A 23,244-nucleotide genomic window follows, 5' to 3' on the forward strand; every position below is an offset into this window, starting at 1 on the left:
CACACACACACACACACACACACACACACACACACACACACACATTCCAGGACCAAGTGTGGGTCCTCGAAGGCAATTTTTCTGCTTTTCTCTCCCTTGCCTGCCATCCAGACATGCTTTAAAAGCTGTCTTCCCTTGTCTTCCCTCCTCCCTATTTGCAGTTCATGGGAAACAATGAGAAAGGGAAACCCTGCCCTCTGATGGAGTGGGTGTTTTTTTTTAATTATTATATTTTCATCTCCTTATGCATCTGTGCACATCTGCAGAGAGATGACATGGGTCCATTCAGCTGAGCACTTTAATCTCGCAGAACGTAAATGCCAGTTTGCACAATGACTTTATCCCATTTGCCCTTCTTAGTCTCCTTCCTCCAATTCTGAGCACACTTATGGTAATAAGTTAGCCTGGCTCTGGGCTTCTCGCGGCCCTTTCCCCCACAGGCGCACAGTGCGGGTGTGAGATGTCAGAGAGGCATAAACCTTCATTAGTGAGATTTCCAGGCGCTGGCTCTCCCAATTCCTGTTAGCCCTGAGGGATGACTTTCTTTGCTCTGTCCTTATCTCTATGGCCGGGCAGAGGACCAAGTTATGGCTGTCATATTTCAAGTGGCAACTAGGGAGGAAGCCCAATTTGGAAACATGGCAGTAATATAAACAGCTAACATTTGGATAGCCTTTAAACCTTACAGAGGGCTTCCATCACATTCATTGAATCCTCACGGTCATTCTAGAAGCAAGTTTGTATTATTTGTTCCCATTTGCAAACAGAGAGATTGAACTCTGAAATGACGCTGTAGATGACACCGCAAATAAACAACCAGGCTAAAAACCCAGCGCTTCTGGTGAGAACCTGCTTTATATTCCAATCCCAATATTCCACCTTTGCCTACCTACACCTTCATCTTGATCCATGACAGCCTCATTGGAGAGTAATTAAACAACAAACGCAAAGGCCTGAAATATGCGTGTGCGCTTCTTGCAAGTGTGCAGACCCCCCAATGGTTTATTCCAAAAAGTCATAAATTATATGAAATTTGTCTCCAGGAATTTTGAATGTAATTGAGAGTGTGATCCAGTTGCAAGCTAACTGGTATCTAAACATAAAGGACAACGTTAAATATTAGGCTTTTTTTTTCATTTAATTCACAGTGTACCTCAGAGCTGTTTACACTGTAGCCTCAAACAGCATCAAAAATTTAATACACTGCTGTGTATTAAATAAAAAATGAAAACAGATTGGAAATGTAGACATGATTTCTAATAATGTGGGCCAAGTACATCTCAAAGAAAGACAGAAAGTATCCTCACACTTGTACACAGACAAATAAAAAGATATATGCAAATACATTAATGGAAATGTTGCCAATTGTATTTTTATGTATTCTGAAGTTTGAAAAGTATATACTTTTATGTGCATTAACTTAATTTTATCAAGGAAAAAATAAAATGATTTCCAAATACTTGCCAAATACCCTGTCTTCCCGATATTGGGATGAAAGTCTCTAGTTGCAGTGTGGTTAGATTATGGCGAGCACTCCCCGTCCAGGTTGCCAGATTCAACATGGCTGCCTTCTCACTGTCTTTCCACGTGATCTCTCCTCGGTGAATAATTGTATAGAAGGGGGTTTTATTATTATTATAATGCTACCAATTCTATTAGCTCAGGACCACCTCCTCTTACAGCCTCATGTCCCCTCAACTATCTCCAAATATAGCACAGCTGGGCTAAGCGCTTCAGCATGTGAAGGGGTGGGCACAACTCAGTCCATAATCTATTATCTCAAAAACTATTACTTGCGTACTTTGTCCAGCTTCTGATGTGGATGCAAATCCCTTTCTTGTAATCCCATCTTATTTGAAAGTGGAAATCACAATGTTTTTTTTTTCAAAATGGACAATTTTATACCACTCACTATACCTATACCCCATTATTATTTCATGGAGAAAGTGCTCATTTAAAAGCTACAGTAAACCCAGCATCCTGGATGCAATTTTCCATTTTATTTCTCTCCACGCTCTGGGCAGGTGTATCAATCTGTAAAATGGTGGCATGTGTATTTGTGTCATTCTTTCTATCTGGAGTCAAAGGTTAGCGTGGCCCGTAAACCCAAAGAACCCTTGTAGAGCCAGTGAGATGCCTCAGCAACAAAGGCACTTACCCTGCAAGCCTGGCATCCTGATTTTTGTGTCCAGAACCTGCATAAAGATGGAAATAATGAACAGACAACATAAAGTTGTCTTCTGACTTCCACGTGAGGCCCAACACAGAGAGAGAGAGAGAGAGAGAGAGAGAGAGAGAGAGAGAGAGAGAGAGAGAGAGAAAATAACTTTGAAAAGAATGCTCGTGTTAGTAATTAACTCCAAGTCATAAATAATGCATGGGTGTCCCATTGCACCTCTTGAAAGTCATTTAACCAACAACAAGTCCAAATTTGAATTCTTTACTTTATCCTCCCTTTGTCTTCCATCTGCTGTCTGTTGTAGGTGTGTGAGTCTGTGTCTACTTAAAGGCTATCTTGTCCCTGTGCCTGTGGCTGTCCCTGTTTGCCCGTGTGACTGACTGGTTGGATGTGTCTCTGGTTCTAGCAAAGGGATTCGCTCTGTCTTTATTGAACAGCATAGAAAGCATCTTGCTGGGGAAGGCATGGGAGACTTTAAAGTAATCTTCAACAGAGTTTTAAAAGGGATTAAGTCAATCACCCAAACTGACCCAAATATCTTGTTTACCAACCAATATCCAAATGGTGCATTCTATTATGGTGGGTTCATTTTATAAGAATGCTTTCAACCTCTATTTTTGCTGCTTTCAGCAAATGAGTCACAGGGATGGAAGAGCTCATGACTAAGATCACAACTGTGTATTAGCTTAGGTTGTAAAAGTTGCTTACACGGGAAATCCAAGGCAAGTAAGGCTGGTTTTTGCATGGCTCTCTTAAAGACAGGTTAAGCAAATGGGATGAGTGCACAGAACAACAGTCTTGAGACCTCCGGATGTGTTATCAACCCCAGCTGGGAGGCCCAGCAATAGTTCCAGTCTCTTAGAATGTAAGGGGTATAATTATATCTAAAAATTACAGAAAGCCTAAAACTCCACTGATACATCAGAACAAGAGTGCAATGTAGGATTCCTTCCTGGAATAGACGTAAATTGAGAGGAGTCAGGGACCAGATAAGCAAAGCCGATGGTGTGACCTGCGAGAACTTGTGTGTAAAGGCTTTTCATACTCCTGTGTTCGCTTTCAGCATTCCCCCATGATTCCCAGCTGGAATCCAACCCTAGGTCCAGCTCAAAACCAACTGCTCAACCAAGTTTTGCTCAACTTCCATGCCACAAGCAAAGTGACTGCAGCTCAAATAATCTCTCCCTTACCAAAGCGCTCCCTAGTCGTGTGGTCCTTACCTTCAGCTACACACTGTCATCCTTAACATGTGGGCGTGTGGAGATGTGCCCGTTGGTATGGCTCTGGAAGGACACGGAATGTGGCTTTTACCTGTTTGTGCACTCCGGGTCTAGTGCAGTGCCTGCTCCCTAGCATGATTCTTTGAAAACAGAAGAAATAGTGAACACCCATCTCTGGGAAGTATCTGGGATGCTTCAGGAGGAGCTGGCACTTGAGGCACACATTGACACCTGTCCTCTTATTGAACAGAGGGCTACTGACCAGGTTTCCAAAGCAGGGCTATTTACCTCCCACTCACTGCCTGGACCTGGCTACAGGACCCAGAATTCCAAGATGCCTTTTCAGCTCCATCCAAAATGGATGAGTAACCCTGGTTGTGATTATTTCTCACTTGCGTGGAAGAAAAGAATAGAGGAAGGAAGGGGTGGAGAGAAGGAGAGAGTCCATTTAAGCCAGCTCTCCTCCATGGCATGTTTTAGGCTTATAAATTTTTCTCCAGGATCGACCTGCTGGTCTCGTCGACATTCAAATGCACTATTTATCTCAATAATACTTTATTTTTTTAAATTTCCTGTTCATCTGTTCAGTGTGTTCTGCTGAAATGTAGCCATGTCCCTGAGAATGAGGGAAACGGGGCTAATCGGAGGCCACAGGCATCCATCCCTCTGAGCGAGTGCTTGTTTCTTTGTTCAAACAACTGATGTCTAAAAAGCAACATTTTTGTCCAGACATCAAAACTAATGAAGAGATAAATTAGGCAAGATGCTGCCCTTTTCCAGTTTTCTCTCCTCCTTTCCAACAACATTGCAGTTTCATTGATCAACAACGTTATACAGAGGAGAAAACTGTAGTGTGCTCTTGAATGTATACTACCTCTTAATTAACTGCTGGAGCAGCCCGAGGGGTAAAGCGCAAGCGCAGGGACTTCAGTTCGGATCCCTTGTACCCACAGAGAAGTGGAGCATGCATGCAATCCCAACCCTGCAGCCGTGGAGACAGACATCTGGCCAGCTTCACTTAGAGAGGCTGTCACAAAATAGGAGATGACGATTAATATAAAGGAACTCCTGATATTGACCTCTGGCCTCAACACGTGCCCACACAGATGTATACACAAGTACACAAATGTGCAACACCACACACACACAGGGAAGAAACAACTCTACTCTTGAAGGAGAAAAAAAGCATTTGGGGAGATATCCCTTTTTGCAAAGTTGCTAGGATGCATTTAATTGCCATAGGTACTTTCAGCTGGTGTCGAATGTCGAGCTAAGCAGATTGTTCATGAGGTTCACATTTCTGACTAGGTGCTGTTATTCTACTTTGGCCAGCAAGGATGTCACGGTTTGGAGAGGAGGCTTACCCAGGGTCAGGCTGGTTCTGGGACTAGGGTTCTCACCCGGCTCAGCAAGCAAGATTGCTTCTGTACAGCATCCTATCAAGAGCTTGTGAGACCGAGTTGTCAAACATATTCTTTGTATCTGGCAGTGATGGTTCTCCACTGGGCTCAGGAGAGCAGTTCTGAGTAAGATAAATACTTGCCCTTTACCGTACTGTAGGTGGCCGGCAATGTGAACGTGAACAAGGAGTGGGAGGGTGGAGGAGGCAGGCAGGCAGACAGGCAGGCAGATGAACATACCAGGCACCGGCTGATGCTGGGGAAGAGCCGCTTCAAGCGCTGCCCAGCCTCCCCTTCGTAGCCTCTGTTTAATGGCAGACAAATGAAAGCAGCTATCTTACCTGTAAAACTGATGTGAAAAATAATAGCTACTTCGGGGAACAACGGCACGCTCATTATCTTGACTGTAGGAATATTTCACAGGTGTGTACACATGTCAAAATCTACAAAGACCCTCTTTATGGGTGCAGTTTGTTGTATGTTAATTATACTTCAGTAAAGCTATCAAAACAATAACAATTGCAATAGCCCGGGCATTATTAAGACACGTGAGGGACAGAGTTAATAAATGCTTAGAAGCCCACATGAAGGAAACTCAGTAAGTACTTGATGCCATTGGAAGATTTCTTCAGTGTTATCTCCTTCCCTTTTTCTTTCCTTCCCTCCCTCCTTCCTTCCTTCCTTCCTTCCTCCTTCCCTCCTTCCTTCCTTCCTCTCTCCCTCCTTCCTCCCTCCTTCCTTCCTTCTTTCCTCCCTCCCTCCTTCCTCCCTCTCTCCTTCCTTCCTCCCTGTTTCCTTCCTCTCCTTTCCTCCCTTCTCTATCATCCTGGCTTCCTTCTTTTCCTTTCTCTTCTATTTCAATCAAAAAATATTTTGACTATAAAAATTCCATTTTCTGTCAGGATGTTTTAGGTGTGTTGAAGAGTAATTAACAAATTAAACTTGCTCTTTTTCAGTGGCACAAACTGATGTTCCGGTGTGTGAAACGCTGGCCACCATCAAGTGAATTAAAATCACTTCAGCTCCAGAGAGACCAACACTTCTGACCCTCACAGGCACCTGCACTTACATGCAGATACCCCTACACACACACACACACACACACACACACACACACACATACACATACATACATAATTTAAGACAATAAAAACGTATATCTTAAAAGTTTAGGAAAGGAAAATGGCAGAAATTCCTTCTTTTAAGACAGAATGGGATTCTGTTTTTGAGTACAACACATCTTGATTGACTCATCTCTTGGTGAATACTTAGGTTGATACCACATCTTGCTCTTTGTAAATAATGCTGCCGAGAAAATGAAGGACGAGCTGTTCTTCAAGACACCGCTTTCGTCTCTGTGAGTGTTTGATTGTGTGGTAGTTCCACTTCTTAGTTCTTGAGGACACTGCCTACTGTTTTCCAACACTGCACAGGGCTCCTCTCCACACCCTCGCCGAGACTTGTTTCGGTTCCTGTGACTGTCCTCTATGTGAGGGTCTCTCTGTAGAGAGATTTTTACTCCCTGATAGTAATACTGAATGCCACTGGCAGCGTTTTTAAAATATCCCTTTAGAAGAATGGTTCCCGAGGTCCTTTGTGCACTTTTTTCTTGCTGTTGAGTTAAGTTCTGCATACATTTTTCAAATAACCTACTAACAGATGTATGGCTTACAAGTATCCCCCTCTCCAAGCAGGGCATCTCTTCCTTATGTGTATTGTCTCCTTGGCAGTGCAAAAACATTTCCGCTTGACACTCTCTCATTGGTTTCTCTGTTGCTCACCTGCAAGAGTGTTAACCAAAAAACTACTCAGACCAATATCAAGAATAGTTTCCCTATAATTTTTTCTCGGCTCTTTTTAATATCTGATCTTTGCTTAATTCTTTCACCCCTGGAGTTGATATTTATGGGTGTAAGACACGGGTCCAGGTTCATTCCCCTTCACAAGGATGCCATTTTCCAGCCAGCATTGACTTTTCAGTCTTTTCATCTTCCTGGCCCATTGTGTGTGCTTTGCACCACAACCAGCAACATGTAGGTTTGTCTGTGTGCTCTGTATTTTTTTCATTGATCTACACATATGATTTTATCTAGCACGGTACTGTTTGGGTTACTATAGTATTCCGATGTATATTGGAAGCAGGTACTGAGATGTCTCCATCCTTTGTGTTGTTGTTTGGCTTGTTTTGTTTTATATTTTGAGTTGGAAATTCTGGGTCTTTTGCAATTTGATATGAAATTTTTCGTGTCTGTAAAACAGCATTGAAGTTTTGGCAGGAGTTGCCACTTTGGTTCGTAAGGACATTTTCCTCTAGTCTGTCTCCTAATCAAATGTCCACTGGGAAGAACATTTATTTCTGACTCTCATGAATGGTTTCTAATTCATCTGAGGGGAAAGGAAGGTGGTGGAGGTTCAGGAGATAATTTAGAAGCACAGTCCTTGGAAACGTAGACAGTGATCCTCAGAGACTCTGAGAGTAGAAACACAAGCCTTCTCCCACTTTGCCGTGTTGCTAACCCTGCTGGGACCAGGCCTGCCAAGCTCTCCTGGGCTATCCTCCTTGGCAGGCAGCCAGGAGGACCCTAATAGAATAATTATTTTTATTTATTGGTGCTGTGCATTTTGTTTGTTGACTAAATGTGGATTCCTCCGCATGGTAAGGAATCAGAATGGAACAATAGAAGCTGAAAGAGAAAGGATTTCTTACAAACTAAATTTTGTCACTGTCAGTTTAATGGCCAATTGCTATTGATGGTAATTCTGGAGATACTGCCATTAATACCTGTCATCAGCATAAATGTGAAGGTTAAAACCCAGCCGATGCGGAGAACTCATTCAGACAGAATCCTCCGGGCTCAGTCTGGGGCCAAGTGTATCCTCTGCTCCTCTTATAAAGAAGCCCACATGACTAGAGGGGAAAGAAAAGTGTGTGTGCCCTGGTCCCTCTCAGGCATCAAAAGTTTATCCTCGGGAAGGGCCAGCCAATCCTGATGTCTGTGAAAACCCAAGGCTTTGTGAAAAGCAAGCACAAGCAATGTTCCCTCAAATTCTCTGAGAAGGCGCGGGGAAGCAAGGGGCTCCTCAATGACCCTGTACTCACACTGCACAAGGACAAGCTTTCATGTGTCTCCATTCCGGTGTCCTCTGGGTTTTGCTGTGCACATAGCTCACTTTTTGTGAGGCACAGACGAAGTCCCAGAGGCATGTCACACCAGCCACCCTCTGTCCTCCTGGCAATACATCAAAAGCATGACGGTCCGATTTTTCTCTAATTGATTTAGGCCTGGGCCTGGACTACCGCCATTTCGTATTCTCAGCAAGCTACTTCACTCGTGACAAATGGCCAGGGTGCCTGGACAGGAAGTGACCTGGTGGGAAGGACTTGATGGTTTGGGAGGCTGGGGAAATCAAAGTGCTTTTTTCTGGTCCAAATGCAATTTGGCTAATGGAGACAGCAAGCCATTGTCCAAATCTGCTCACCAGGGAGGAGTCACACACACACACACACACACACACACACACACACGCACACACACCATCCTTGCAGTGGCTTCTCTCTAGCAGGGTCCATTTCAGTGTTGTGTGTCAGCAGTACTTCCCTTTTTACGTCTTTGCAGCTTGGGATTAACTACACCAGGCCCAGAACCAGCTAAAACAAGAGGAATTTAAGGTGGGTAAAGTAGGTTAAGGTAGCAAAGGCCCTTACCAGAGCATCTGTTCTCCCAGGTAAATGGTTCTGCTCAACATTCAGAGAAGTGCAGCCCAGGAACACAAACCAAGGGCTTTTGTTATCAGTACATGTTCGCACACTCTTGAATGGCTCTATGTTATTCTCCACATCTGATAAGGTTTCGATGTGGCTTTGAAACCAAAATTCTGTCCCTGCTACCTGTCACAGAAGCCAATGAGCAGAGAAAGGAGCTGAATGTCAAAGCTGTGATTTATTCAGACAGCCCACGGTCAGAGAAGACAAGAGCTTAAACTATGTCTTACCACTGTGAACTGAAGTCTCAAACAAAAATACCGCTCCAAGGTCAGCTGGATACAGAAGGAGAGCGGGAAGGTTACAAGTCGGGAGGCAGAGTTCTCATGGTTCGCTTTAGTTTCCTTGATTGCCACGTTTGCTCACCCTCTTGTGTGAACCGACAGCTTGTGCCTGCTAACGAATCCTTCTGGGATGTACAAAGAGACGCTTAGCTTCCACCAACCCAAAGCCCGAGTGTCAGCAGAAAATGCCTAAAGCCTTTAGCAGAAGTGTCCCAGCTTCCTGTCGCCACCACCTGGAGCTTCCACCAGGGTGTTTGGAAACAGCCTCGATTTACACTGTTTTCTGTTCCGTTACTATAAAAATCTCATGAGTCTGTCACCCTTCAGAGCATAGGACTAGGACAATCTGAACTGTGTCCCCAGGCCATGATCTATCCCATCTGGCTCTCGAATAAACTGCTTCCCCCTGAAGAAGACCTGTGTCTCTGCGTTGAGTCCTGCCGTCTTCAGCCAGCCGACTGCATGAGGAGATGAAGCCAAGGATGTCTGCCATTACAAATTCAGTCTCAGCCGCCGGTCACACGGTCAGTCACAGGGTCCTCTCCCCATCACCTATCCTCTCTATCTAGAGGAGTTTCCTGCAACCCAAGGCCATTAAACTCTGCATTTCTCCTGGGTCCCTGTTTAGATTAATTCCAGACTAATGTGGTTTGATGAACCAAGCACCCTGAAGGTGACCACCTTGAATACTCCCAAAAATACTTTGCCCAACCAAAAGCAGGAAGAAGTTTGGAGAGAACTATACCATATTCCCAAATATTGTTTATAATGCTTGTTTACATTTAAAAGGGGATATGCTATATAGATTTGCATTGGTATGGATCTTGGTTTATTGACACAAATTTAGGGTCAATTTTGTTATATATACATTTCTGTTTTTGATTAATATTGTGTTTGTGCAGCCCATTTAAAAATGTAATGTATAATTAAGAAATATAGGTTAGGGGGCTGGAGAGATGGCTCAGTGGTTAAGAGCATTGCCTGCTCTTCCAAAGGTCCTGAGTTCAATTCCCAGCAACCACATGGTGGCTCACAACCATCTGGAATGAGGTCTGGTGCCCTCTTCTGGCCTGTAGACATACACACATACAGAATATTGTATACATAATAAATAAATAAATTAAAAAAAGAAATATAGGTTAAGAGATAATAATCTATAATAGTCAAGCTTGTAATCATGTTAGTTAGGTTTTCTAGATATATAAAGATATATTTCATTTAGATAGGTATTCTTTAAATCTTTCAGAGGTCTGGCGATACACAGATTAATAGAAATGGGTTAAATTAAAATATAAGAGCTAGCCAATAAGAAGCTAGAGCTAATGGGCCTTGGCTTAATTAATTTTTTAATTAATACAGATTTATATGGTTATTTCAGGGCTGAGCAGTCAGGAACAAAAAAGCAGCCTCCTACAACAACCAACACAGAGATTTACACTAGCCCATGGATGTAAATATAAATATCTGGAAGGCAAACGTCAATAGTAGTTGAGGTACCCACAGAGCCATGACCTCTTTAGCTATAGGGAGGCTTTTCCTTCTCTCTTTTTTTTTTTTCTGAGTCAGCTAGTCCTGTGAATGCCCAGTCCCCACCCGGTCACACACCTGGATGATGTCTGTGGCTCATGTAAAGTCCAGAGTCTGTGCTACAGCCTGAAGCCTGATTGACACCATTGGGTGGTGCTGCCACCAGGGGCCGTGTTGATGAAAGTGGTCTGCATGGACACCAGAAACCATAGTTCAGGTCCTTACTGCCATTGAGGGCCACATCTGGGCCCAGCCGCTGCCAGGGTCTGTGTGGATGTCCATGGTCCGGGTTACCACCAAGGGACATGTTGTGCTCTATGCTGCCCCCTGAGGTCATGTCAATGTTAGTGGCCTATGCTGTCACCGGGGCTATACTGATCTGAGTGACCTGTGCTGCTACCTGAGGCCAAGTAGATGTCCAGCTCTATGCTGCTGCCAAGGGTCATGTCTGTGTCCATAGTCCTACCGGCACAGGGGGCTGTGTTTGTGGTCTGTGCTGATACCAGAAATCAAGCTGCCCATGACCCAGGCTCCCGCTGCTGACTGAAGAGAACAAGGAGAGCCTTTTCACCATGATATTGATGGCTACAGGTGCACAGTTGAGAGGAAGAGACATGGATGGCTTCTGCGACAACCCCTAGCCCCACCCCAAGAAGTACCAGCCTAGTCGGGAAGCAAATCGATTACGAGCTCCCACAAGGGACTGTGAGACCGGCAGGTTTGCTGGGATCCTGCAGTCTAGACTCCAGGGCAAGCTCTGGACTACGCCCTTAGGTCTCCCTTCCTTTAATCCTTTTAGCCAGCTCGAATCACAGGCTAAAGCCGAGGTGCCCCCTTCTCTTTACCGCTCCCGCAAAAATGGCAGTGCGTCTCCAAAGCTGCAGCACAGGCAAACTTTAAGACAGGACTGATGCCGGCGTCCTTCCTGGTGTTTAAATTGGAACGGTTTTGAAAACGCCTTACCTCCATTGAACTTGATTTTTTGATTGAAGAGCACCGCGTCCATTTTATCTCCATGCGGAGCAGAAAAAATCAATTTCAGTCTATCTGGAAAAAAAAATGGCAAATCCCTTTGAGAAGCAAAAATATAAAAACAAAAACAAAAACCGTCTGTGGTTTCATGTTAGTATCACCAGCAGAGACGACCCCGAAATGTGGGCAAGAGCGGCAAATGCAGGAGCAAAGGCGGGGGCCCGCGTTTCTGCCTCCGTTTGCCTTTTTTGCTTTCTTTTCCTTGTGGGAAGAAGAAAGTTGCATCTGATTTATAGATTTGTCTTCTAGCTCCCAGAATATTTACTCTTTAAAGAAAAGAGGGGAAAAGACAGACTTCTGACATGCCTAGAAAGATCTAGTTCGGCCTCTTTGTGTGAGCCCCTTCTCATGGGCACTGGTGCATTTTCGCCCGACCAGGCTCGTGACCCTGCCAGGTGGCCCGAATACTTCCCTCCTCCACTATACCTGAGAGTAACCCGAATCACAGGCAAGCTATGAAGCCATCGAATTACAGGGACAGATGGATGGCGAATGCAGCAGGCAGCGCTCAGTTTCCAGGCAACCCGAGGCTTTTTCCAAAGCCCCAAGGCCACGGGGCACCTTCACTAAGGGCTGCCGGGAGCCCTCGGCACCTGCAGCATCTTGGCCCAGGCTCTCAGGTTCTCCCCTGTGACAAACCTGCTCTTCCGTTTGCTTTTCTTCCTGTTAAGTACAGATCTACCTCACCAGCTGCCCAAACGCAACCAAATGGCACTCCTGATTTTCTTCACACCTCTGACCCCGGAGAAATGTCTCTCATGCAGCCACCATCCGGGAGAGCCATTTCCTTCCTCTGGCTCGGCCTCTGCAAATGCCATTTGACTGCCTTTCTGTAAACACTGGGATTTTACATTTTGACTGTGGCTCTTTGATTGGGGGGGTCAGAAATTCACAGCTGAACATTCACACTGGCAGTTCTACAATGCAAACCTGTCCATTTCAGGATCTTATCTGGGATGTTCCAAACACTGAACTTGAATTTGTTAATGCCCACGTTGAAATTTGCTCACACTCTGCAGAGAGCCGCATAATGGGTGGTTAGTCTTGAAATCCTGAGTATTCAGTTACCTGTATAGACTAACTCGATCCCCTAAAGTTAGCCAGTGGCCTGCCCACAGGGTGTGTGAAAGAGGAGCCTTGCGGGGTGGGGGGGGGGTGCCTCAAAATTCCCTGCAAAATGTGACCTCAATGCAAAGCCTCAAAATTCCCTGCAAAATGTGACCGCAATGCAACAGGACTAGAAACGGGGGCCTTTGGGGGCAGTTGGCTTGTGCACTATAATCAGCCCCTCATGAAAGGGTGAAGGCAAGCCACTTCCCACCCTGTGAGGACTGAGTCCTCCTCCTCTGCCAGTGAGGACTGAGTCCTCCCCTTCTGCATGTGTGGACCGAGTTCTCTGGATCCTCCAGAACTGTGAGGCATGAATTCCTGTTATTCATAATACCTCTTCTATGGTATTTTGTTATAGAAGCACAAAAGATTTAGATGAGACTTGAAGATTGAGGCCTTCGGAATAGAAGTATTCCCCTTAGAAGATCAAAGGGACCCTGTCCTCCCTCCCCTGTGATTGATATATGACACTCCCACATCACTCCCCCTCCCTTTATCCCTCCCTTCCTCCCTCCCCCTCCCTCCATTCCTCCCTCCCTCCCTCACCCCTCTCTCCTTCTCTCTCAGAAGGCTGCCATCCACAGCCAGGAAGCAGGCTCTCACAACCTGTTCATAGCTTGAAGTTCTGCTCATCTCCAGAACTATGAGAAGTAAACACTTTCAGTTCAGGTCACATAGTCCATGCCACTTTCTTGTCTCAGCCGAACCAACTAAGAGATGTTAACAGTCCTGTGCCACACTGGTCAGCAGAAAGAAGAAACAGGAAAGAGTAGGACGGGGGTGTGAAGAAACAGCCCCTGCCTGCAACCGTGATCCCTCTGCCCACCCCTAGGCCCTCTGGAGCGTACGGATTCCTCTAATCCCACACTCCAACCAGTTCCCCCATCCTTAACGAACTAGAAAGTGAATGATCTCAGCTCTGAAGATTGCCCAGCAAGGGACAGTCTGCTCAACTGGATCGGATCACCCTGGTGAGGGAAACCCACAGAAGCTGGAAGCTAATGAATTCAATAAACAAGTATCCTGCAGGAAGCCCTAGGCCACCAGAGGGCCTCAAACCAAGAGTATCCAGAGCTGGGATCAACCTCCCCTTTGCCCTGTGAGTTACCCAGGCCTTCAGGTCCTCCCTTTTCTCCTGGATCTCCAGCTCCACAGTATATACATATAGCCTGTCTTTCCCCGACCCCGATCTCCTTAGAGTAGACTGTGGAGTGTGAACGAGACTGAAGGGAGATGATGGCCCTGCACCATGGCTGGGTTGACAGTCTTCTTTCTCAGGGCTTTCTGACCACCAGGGTTAGCCCTCTTGACCTGCACTAGACTCATGACAGCAATAGCGACGGTGCCTCCCTCCGACTTCTGAGACCTAGAACTGCTTTTCACACACCAAAAAGCCTGTCAGCTACCAAGTCATAGTAGAATGAAATTTTTCAGATGCGATACAGGAGTCTAAAGCCCTTACTCCTTCTTAGAGTTTTCCCAGCAGTTCAGAGAATTACAGCAAAGACACAGCCCCTTCCAGTCTTAGGCTGAGGACTCCAACCTGCACTGACAGTGGCCCTTCTGTTTGCTCTTTTCATGTGTTCTGGTAAGGTCTCCCTCTCACGGAGGGTCCACTCCAATAAAAGGAGATCCTGCTTCTGGTATGAGTCAGGCAAGGGCTCCTGTGAACACAGCCTGAGCAACCCCATCACCCCAAGACTAACCTTCCATGTGAGCTGAGTCTCTCATGTTCAAAAGCTAAGATACGCTCATCTCTGGGTTCCATAATGACCTTACAGTCATACTCAGGGTTAGAAGTGAGTTCATAAGGTGCTGGGACATATGTGAAGCTTATAGTTCACAATGAAAGTATCTGTTACGTGTGTACTAGCGCTGACAGTCACAGACCACAGCTCACCTTCTACCTACTAAAGCCGTGGCCCTCCAAGGACAGTTTTTCTCACTGAAGTATGAACGTAGTACAGGTTTTCACCATGCTATGTAGAATTTCTTTCCTTTGTTTTCCTTTTACAATTTTGAATGTTTTGACTCTCCCACAAATTATTTAGGAACTCTGTGATTGAGTTACAGTCCTTGTTCTGTTTTTCCTTGTTATTTTGAGGTAGGATGCACTAAGATGTCCAAATGACCTTGGCTTCGCCGGACACAGGTGGGATGGTTTAACTAGGTTCCTGTTGCCGTGATAAAGGCTGTTAACTAGCTGCAACTTGAGGCGGCCGGTGGGGTGGGGGTGGGGGGGGTGAAGGGGGGGGGGGCTAAGAACAAGGCAGTAAGCAGCATCCCACGGCCTCCACAAACTGTGAGAGGAAATGAACGCATTCCTCTCCAAGCTGATGTTGGTAATGGAAACATACCTCACAGCCATAGAGGCATCAGGGGAACCCTTCCTCAGACTTGTGACTGTCCCACCTCTGTCTGCAGAGTAGCTGATACTACAGGGTCTACGTCTCCAGACCGCTGAGGGTTCTGTTAAATACTGCTCACAGATCTCTGGTGTCCTGGTTGGGAATGTGCGCTTCTCTCGCAGGAAGGTGTTTGTCCGAGCGTATGAGGAGTGGGGTCAGGGACTTAGGTCACTCCCATTTCCACGGACTTTCTCTCCCATGACCAGGGTTACTCAAAGCTCTTGGAGGCGGAGGCGCACCTCGTGCCACCATTGGGAAGTGGAAAGACAGAGTCTGTGACCGTGTCACAGGAAAGGTAGCTTTGAAACTCCACGACGGAGAAAGACTTTTCACTGGACTGCCCTAGTCTGCCCCAAGGGTGTGGGGACTCCTCCCAAGAAACAGAAAAATCCTCACAGCCAAAGAAAAACCCGCACCTTCAGAGAATGCCTCCTATCCTTTTGTAGTGGAGGAATGTTCCCTTTACCCTACATCCTCTCCAGCATAAGTTGTCATCAGTGTTTTTGATCTTGGCCATTCTTACAGGTGTAAGTTGTTTTGATTTTCATTTCTCTGATGGCTAAGGATGTTGAGCATTTCCTTATGTGTCTTTCAGCCATTTTAGATTCCTCTGTTGAGAGTCCTCTATTTAGGTCTGTACCCCATATTTTTTTTATTGGATTATGTGTTCTTTTGGTGACCAATTTCTTGAGTTCTTTGTATATTTTGGAGATCCGCCCTCTGTCTGATGTGGGGTTGGTGAAGATCCTTTCCCATTCTGTAGGCTGTCGTTTTGTCTTGTTGACTGTGTCCTTTGCTTTACAGAAACTTTTCAGTTTCAGGAGGTCCCATGTATCAATTGCTTCTTAGAAGACACATGTTTAAAACTCACGATAATATCCAACAGATCTCAGGAGACTGGGTGAGGTAGGAGAAACAAGGACTTACACCAAAAGACCATCCACCAACCCTGGCAGGAATTTCAGGAATTATTGGGTTTTCTGTCTCAATTTACTCAAAAGCACAGCAATGTAGACAACTACTAGAGAGAGCCAGCAGGAGAACGAAAGGAATAAAGGCAGATCTCTGTGAGTTCGAGACCAGCCTGGTCTACAGAGCTAGTTCCAGGACAGGCTCCAAAGACACAGAGAAACCCTGTCTCGGAAAAAAAAAAAAAAAGAAGGGGCTCCCCACTGGACTCAGTGGGTGAGGTGACTTATCACAGAAAGCGGTGCAACACTAATCATATCCACTAACCATTTCTTCTAGGAGCTAGGGGGCTGGGAAGGCCTGACTGGATATAGTGGGACTAGGGAAGGGTAAAAGGGCAAGCAGGACACTGCCACCAAGGACCTGGCCTGGGCACTGACGCTCTAGCAAGCCAAGGGCCCTTCTCTGTGCTCTCCAAAGTTGTTGAAAGCTGTGAACATAAAGGGCTTTGCAATATAGAGAGTTGGTGAGACTTTGTACTCGCCGAATTTGAAGCTCTGCTTCCCATTATTTTAGCAAACCAACTGCATGCTAATGAAATGCTTTCACTCCAAAGAACAGATATATTTTAATTTAATTTAAAAATGCATTATATATATATAATGTATATATATAAAATATTGACATGACAGCTTTTAGTTTGCCCTTATGAGTGTGGTCAGGTTTTTCCCTTGTTTCTACTTTAAGATTTCTGTGCAGCCAGAACCCGGAACTCACAGTCACCACACAAAGGCTGAGGGTGACTGAAGAGCTGGAAGAAAAAAGTTAACTCAGCTAATTAGGTGTTCATACAAAGAAAGTAACCGATCTGGGTCTTTCAGTGTCCTGTCGCCATGCACGCTTGAGCAGACTGCCTTGGGTTCCTCATTTTAATGGCAAGTGTGTCCATTTAGAAATTCCTGTGACCTAAACAATAAGTCCACTTGATTTGTGAAAGATTTCTAGATCCAAACATGCAGAGAGAAGCAAGCCTTCCTGGAGTAAAATAATATGTCTGCCCCCCCCCCGCTTCACACCTCTCATGCAAGTTTTATTTTCATAATTTTTTATGTGCAAATCCCAAAGAATATTTTTATAATTTAAAGTGAGATAAATAACAAGAGGGACCAGAGATGGCAGCTTCTCTCTGGTCTCATGCCTCCTGCCAAGGCCAGGCCAAACATAACTCATAGGCAGGAGGAAAGAGAGATGGCACAGTAGCATAGTGGCCTAGGTACCTCTCATATACCAGGCAGGAGTCAGGCATGTTGCCCTGCCTTTCTTTCCTGTGATGACCCTCTATCCATAAGTGATTCTTCATGCTGGGTTCTCCAGCAGAAAGGGCAGGGGCAGAACCCAACCTGTCAGACTTTCCATAGGGCTGAGCGGGATGGTGAGTGTTGATGACCCAGACCGCCCCCCTGGCCACTGGGGAGAAACACAGAGAGAGAGAGAGAGAGAGAGAGAGAGAGAGAGAGAGAGAGAGAGAGAGAGAGAGAGAGAGTCAGGAGTCTATCGAAGCAGGATCTCCTTTAATTGTATTAGGCAGGAATTTATATAAATTGTGATAGGAGGTGGCACAGTAACCTTGGGATGGTTGAGGCGGAGTAAGGAATAAGGAAGGGCCAATAATATCCTCCCACGTTAGTGGTGGCTGGGCAGAAGAGGGTTTAGGTTGGGCTGTGCTGAGCCACTCATATGCAGAAATGATGGCCGAAGACCATGGTCAAAGGTCTCCAAACCCGAGTTAGCCAGGAAGTTACACTGGGCCTCACACCTGGGCCTTATGAGGCCAAACACTTCACAGGGCCCTTTACTCATGGCAAACACATGTCCTGGCCTGTGAGAACTGAAATCCTGAGGAGACCTGTACCCGTCAGAAGCTGAATAAAAGTGCCCTGTGAGAAGCCCCAAAATATAAAAACAGCTATGGCAAGTGGAATGAAAAGGCTAAAATAAGATGGCTGCCTTTCAGACCCTGGAGTAGTCCAGAAAGCGAGTGAGGGTTCATGAAAACTCAGCTATAAAATAAGATTAAAAAATAAAAAAAAGCTTCATCACACACTGGCTGAGCTATATAGAGTTGCAGCAGCAAAAGACTTCCACTGTGGAGGAAAGGCAAGGACAAAATAGATTTTTAAAAAAATTATCAAGTCAGATGTGGAAAGAAGGGAACAAAGTCTCATATAACCCTGATAATATATACAGACAGAAAAACAAAGGTAAGTGTGCCAGTGTTCATTATGACTTGGGCTTCCCACAGATTTCGCAAGTGTGGGTTGTACCCAGCTGACAAGAGACCCATTACTATGTGTGTGTTTCTGAAGGTGTAGGGGAAGGAAAGAGAGTGTGAGTTGTTCTGTGTCTGTCTGTCCGTGTGTGTATGCACAGTGCATATGTGTGTGTGAATGTACGTGTGTACATGTCAATATCTACCCCACAAATAATACAGGAATAAAATATAAGAAGCAGAAACATGTTTGATATCTCTGTTGATTGCCCTGACCTTCTTAAAGTAAATCAATATACAAGAGAGGACAAGCATCCGTTGGATTCGATGTTTCTTATTGAATGCATAGGTGAAATTATTTCACTGCGGTCAAGAAAGGGGAGAGAAAGGAGGAGGCAGACGGAGTAAGGCTAGCCCTAAGGAGGACCGTTAGGCTTTAGGTGTTTGCTATGTATTTTATTTCATAACCATTTGTATTCATTTGAAACATTATTATTTCAAATTATTATATAAAAACATTATTATTCCCGTCTGGAAGAATCCAAATGAGCTCTTAGCTGTGAACCACACAGTTAAGAAGCATTGCTGTTCGTTCCAAACCCTGGCCATTTCCTCAGGAGGGTGGCACCTGGTTCACCAGGCTGCAGCGAGCCCCTTCAGACACATTTTCCAACAGAAATGTTTTTTAAACTATTCTGGCTCGAAGAAAAAAAAAATCAGGGTGAATATTTCCTAAATAAGGTTGGATACCCAGACAAGTTACAAATATTTCCTTCACAGGTGCCAGCCTAGCAAGATGCATCTCTTCTCGTAGATGAAACACAGGCCTTCCTGACCAAATTATCCAGCTATGGGTGCTTTGTAATATTCACGTTTATTGCCCAAGAGGGCTTTCATTTACACGGGCCCAGGAACGATCATCTAGAGAGAAAAATCAGTAGTCTGTAGAGGATTTAAAAAAAAAATGTTTCTGCGGTTGCCAGGCATCCACTACCAGAGACAGCATTCTTTAATATCTGGAAGAGGCTTCTCAGGGAAGGCCCGGCTCTCCTGGCTCAGATGGCGGCCCTCTCCCAGTTCCTCCAAAGGGCCCTTTGACAGCCTGGGCCCAGAGTGGACACTGCTACCTCGAAAGCCACTCTGTAGAAACACAGAAATGAAAACCAAAAAACTCTCTTAGGCCACGCAAGAAAGGAGCAAGGCCGGTTTGAGCCTTCAACTGTGTCAGGGAATCTGCTGTAGGCGATGCAGTTCCACCCAGATGGCGAGGGCAAGATCCATCACTCAGCAATGCTCCTGGTGCTTCTGATAAACGGAAGCAGAGAAGCAGTGCGGGGGGGGGNGAGACTTCTGCGACCAGCAAGCTCGCCCGCCGCCCTCACTCCCGCTCTCAGCTCCTGACATTATGCTGGGAGCTGACTTGTCTTCTGCCTGGCCACAGCCTTGTTGGAGATGAATCTGCTTCCTCGGCATCGCCATCCAAGGCAACTGCATCCCTGGCCTGCTTCACTGGTCCCAGATTCCAGGCCCTGGAGCTGAAGACTCAGCCGTCGCCTTGGACCCCTGCCGCTGCTGGCGGCTCCCACGCGTGTGATTCTTTGGATTTATTGGCACTTTCACCAAATCATTCTAAAGCTGGAAGAATGTGTCATCGACTGATAAAAATGCTAAATGACAACTCATTTTCATTTTACAGAACAGAATTGTTTAATATTTCATTTCTATCACCTGCTCATTTTAGGGCATCCCACACATGACAGGAAGGGCTCCCCCGAGAATTGCTTAAAAGGTTAAAGCTTCCGACAGGCAACGGTCCTGAGGCTGTGCTTCCTGGCTGCCGATCGCCCAAGATTCGCCTTCATTGGTGTCTCAAGGCTGCCCTCTGCTGGCGGATGGCGCACCGGCATAGCCTGGAAATGAGACACCATTCCTGCAAGCAGGCAGGTGAGCCCAGAGTGAACGTTTCACAAATGACGTTCACTACCGCCTCTGAGGGCATCCTGACCTCTGTATGCGGTCGTTCCGCTACTATTTCGCCAGCATGGGTTCCTCTACCAATTTTTAAGTTGTTTGAGCATCAACAATGGGGAGAGGTCATATGGCCAAAGGCTTTCCTCCTTGAAACAAAAATGACTGACAGTCACAAAGGAGGCCAAGTAGAAGAGCAAACTTGCACGAGGTATAGAGGCGAGCCTTGGAGAAATGATGCAAACTTGTGCCACCAGCAGCCAGACCTATAAAATCCTGGAAACGAAAACACAATCCATCCCCTCCAGCTGGTGCAACCCGCAGCACTTGGGTAGCCTTCGCTTTCCCGGGTTTCAGTCATCGGCCCTCAACCACATTCTGAAAGGGTTAAGTGGAAAAATTCCCGCCGTAAGAAAGTGGTTGAGTGTCGAGTTGCATGCTGTTCTAAGCGGTGCAGGGAAATTTCACAGCATCCGTCCCTTCCTCTCTAGAACGTGAATGAGACCTTTGCTCTGTGTATCAACACTGTGTCTGCTGCCTTCCGGTCAGCCGCTAAGCTACCACACTGACTGTTGCAGCATCCTAGAGGGTGAGCTCGTGAGACCGAAGCGACTTCTGGGAGAGCCCTTCTGAGCAAGAGTGATGATACTGGAAATTTGGGTAAGCTGTAAAGTGGTGTATTTATAAGTGAAAAGGGGCACATCCTTGGCTTAACAAGAAAAGAAAAAATATCTATCAACACTGTTAAGATATACATTTACAGTAAGACATTTTGAAAAAGCAGAAAGTGACTTTAATAAAGTGTGTTGTAACTTTCTATTTTATTATTGCTGTTTTTAACCTTTTACTGAACCTAATTTATAAATTAATTTATAAATTGTCATTGGTGTGTATATGTAGAACTATAGTAAGCATATATAAGGGTTCAGTAAGAAGCACAGTCCCAGGCATCTTCTGAGGGTCTTGGAACGTGCCCTCTACAGATAAGGGTATACACCCTATCCTCCCTGCCTCCACTGAAGCTGGGTGCTGGGGAATCCTCAGCTTCTCTCCCCTTCCATCCCAGGTCCTATCAGAGCCACATCTTATGGTGTCCCCACCTCCAGTCTCACCCTTCTCATGCCCACCCTCCACATCACATCAAAGGGCTCTGAACAACTGTGTGATGTCCTCGCCATGGCACTGAAGACAGGTCAGCCTCACACGTCTGAGAAAACTGCTCACCCAGTGAGTGCTTGCAAGGATTCCTAGTCAACTTCATAAAGCTAGCAGATGTCAACAGGGCATAGTGGCAGGTGCCTGTAGCCACAGAACTGGGTAGTAGAGGCCAGAGAACAAGAAACACAAGGTCATCTTGTGTTCATAGCAACCTGTGGGCTTGTCTCAAAAGGAAGAAAACAATTAAAACTGAAAATCCCGTGTCTGGGTGAAGGTTAGCCTCACCCTTCTCTCTTCCAAGCTCCACAAATTGCTGTGGCAACTGTGGCAGCCGTGGCAGCTGCTTTCCATTGTCACGGTTTGTGTTTTGTTTTGTTTGGCAAGGTCTCACCGTGCAGCCCTAGGTGGCCTACCGCTTGCACTGTAGTCCAGGCTGGCCTTGAGCTCACAGAGACCTGCCTGCCTCTGACTCCGACTGCTGGGATTAAAGGTGTGCACCACACTCGGCTCTGTTGCTGTGATAAAACACCATGACCAAAACCCCTGTTGAAAGAAAACTGTGATTGTGGTTGACAGATCTGGGAGGGGTATGAGTCCTTCATGGTGGAGAAAAGTGGTGGCAGCTTTGCATTCTGAACAGATCAGTGTCCTCAGCCACAGACGTGAACCAGAGAAAGCAAACCAGAAGTGGTGCTCAGCTCTAAATGCTCAACGTGGCCCCCCAGGGGCATACTTCCTCCAGCAAGCCCACACCCCCTAAACCTCCCTGAACTGCGTTGTCAACTGGACACCAAATATCCTGGCCTATGGGGAAATTTCTCATTCAAACCAATAGGCCAGAATTACGGTTCTGTGGGTTTCCAGGCAAGCCTAGCTCTGACTCTCTGGTGATCACCAAGCTGCCCTTGCATCTGTCTCTCTTACCTCAAGTATTAACTCATCTTTCTGTGAATGGAAAAGTGAGAGAGAAGCAGAGAGAAGTGAGGCTTGGAAATCACACTCAAACTTTAGGAACGGCAACTCAGCGGCACAGAAGACCCAGCAGAACCAATACTGGGTCACTCCTGAAGTGAGGTGGCCACAGGCTGTGGCACCCTTTCTTGTTCTTGGTCCTTCAGCATGTGTCCTGTAGGAAGGCAGTTGCTGTAAAACAAGAAACCAGGGCCCTCAGTCTAACAACCCTTAGGGAACAGAAGTCTGTTCAGAGCTACGCCAGTGAGCTGCAAATTCTTCAGTCCCCTTGATTCTTGAGGGGTCTACAGTATTGACTGACAACTTGATCTCATCCTTTAAAAAACCTTAAGCACAAATACCCAGTAAGTCTGCCTCCTAGATTCTTACTTGAGAAAAGAAGAGATAGTTATACATGGATTTTTTTGTTGTTGTTGTTTTTGTTTTTTGTTTTTTGAGACAGGGTTTCTCTGTAGCTTTGGTGCCTGTCCTGGAACTAGCTCTTGTAGACCAGGCTGGCCTTAAACTCACAGAGATCTGCCTGCCTCTGCCTCCTGAGTGCTTGGATTAAAGGTGTGCGCCACCACCGCCCAGCTATTAGTGGATTTTATGTTGATATTTTAGAAATAACTTATTATAAAGGGAGAGCTACCTACTCACACCCACAAGGAATATCCTCTTCCTTCACTCGGGTTTCAGGGCCATCATCTCTTGAGAGGAAGTCCCAGTCTTACCATAACTGGTGATGCCTTGTTTGGCTGGTAACCCTGGGAGGCCTATTCTTTTCTGACAGGAAACAAAGAAGGAGTGGAACTAGGGGAGAGGGAAGATATAGCGGAGGGACTGGGAGGAGAGGAAGGAGAGGAAACTGTGGTTGGGATGTAATATATGAGAGAAGAATAAATAAAAAAAAAGAAAACAATCATCTTTCAAGACTCAAACTTTCCCAATGGTTTTATTGACTTAGATGTCCTGCCCTAGCTTTATGTCCCAAATACCCTATTCTTTATCATAACTTTGCAGAGTTGCTCAGTGGACTGTTGGTGTGTCCATTCGCCCTCCTTGT

The sequence above is a fragment of the Alexandromys fortis genome, unplaced genomic scaffold (genome assembly GCF_014885135.2).
Source record: "Alexandromys fortis isolate MF-2015 unplaced genomic scaffold, M_Fortis_MF-2015_v1.1 scaffold_18, whole genome shotgun sequence".
NCBI classification, from domain to species: Eukaryota; Metazoa; Chordata; class Mammalia; order Rodentia; family Cricetidae; genus Alexandromys; species Alexandromys fortis.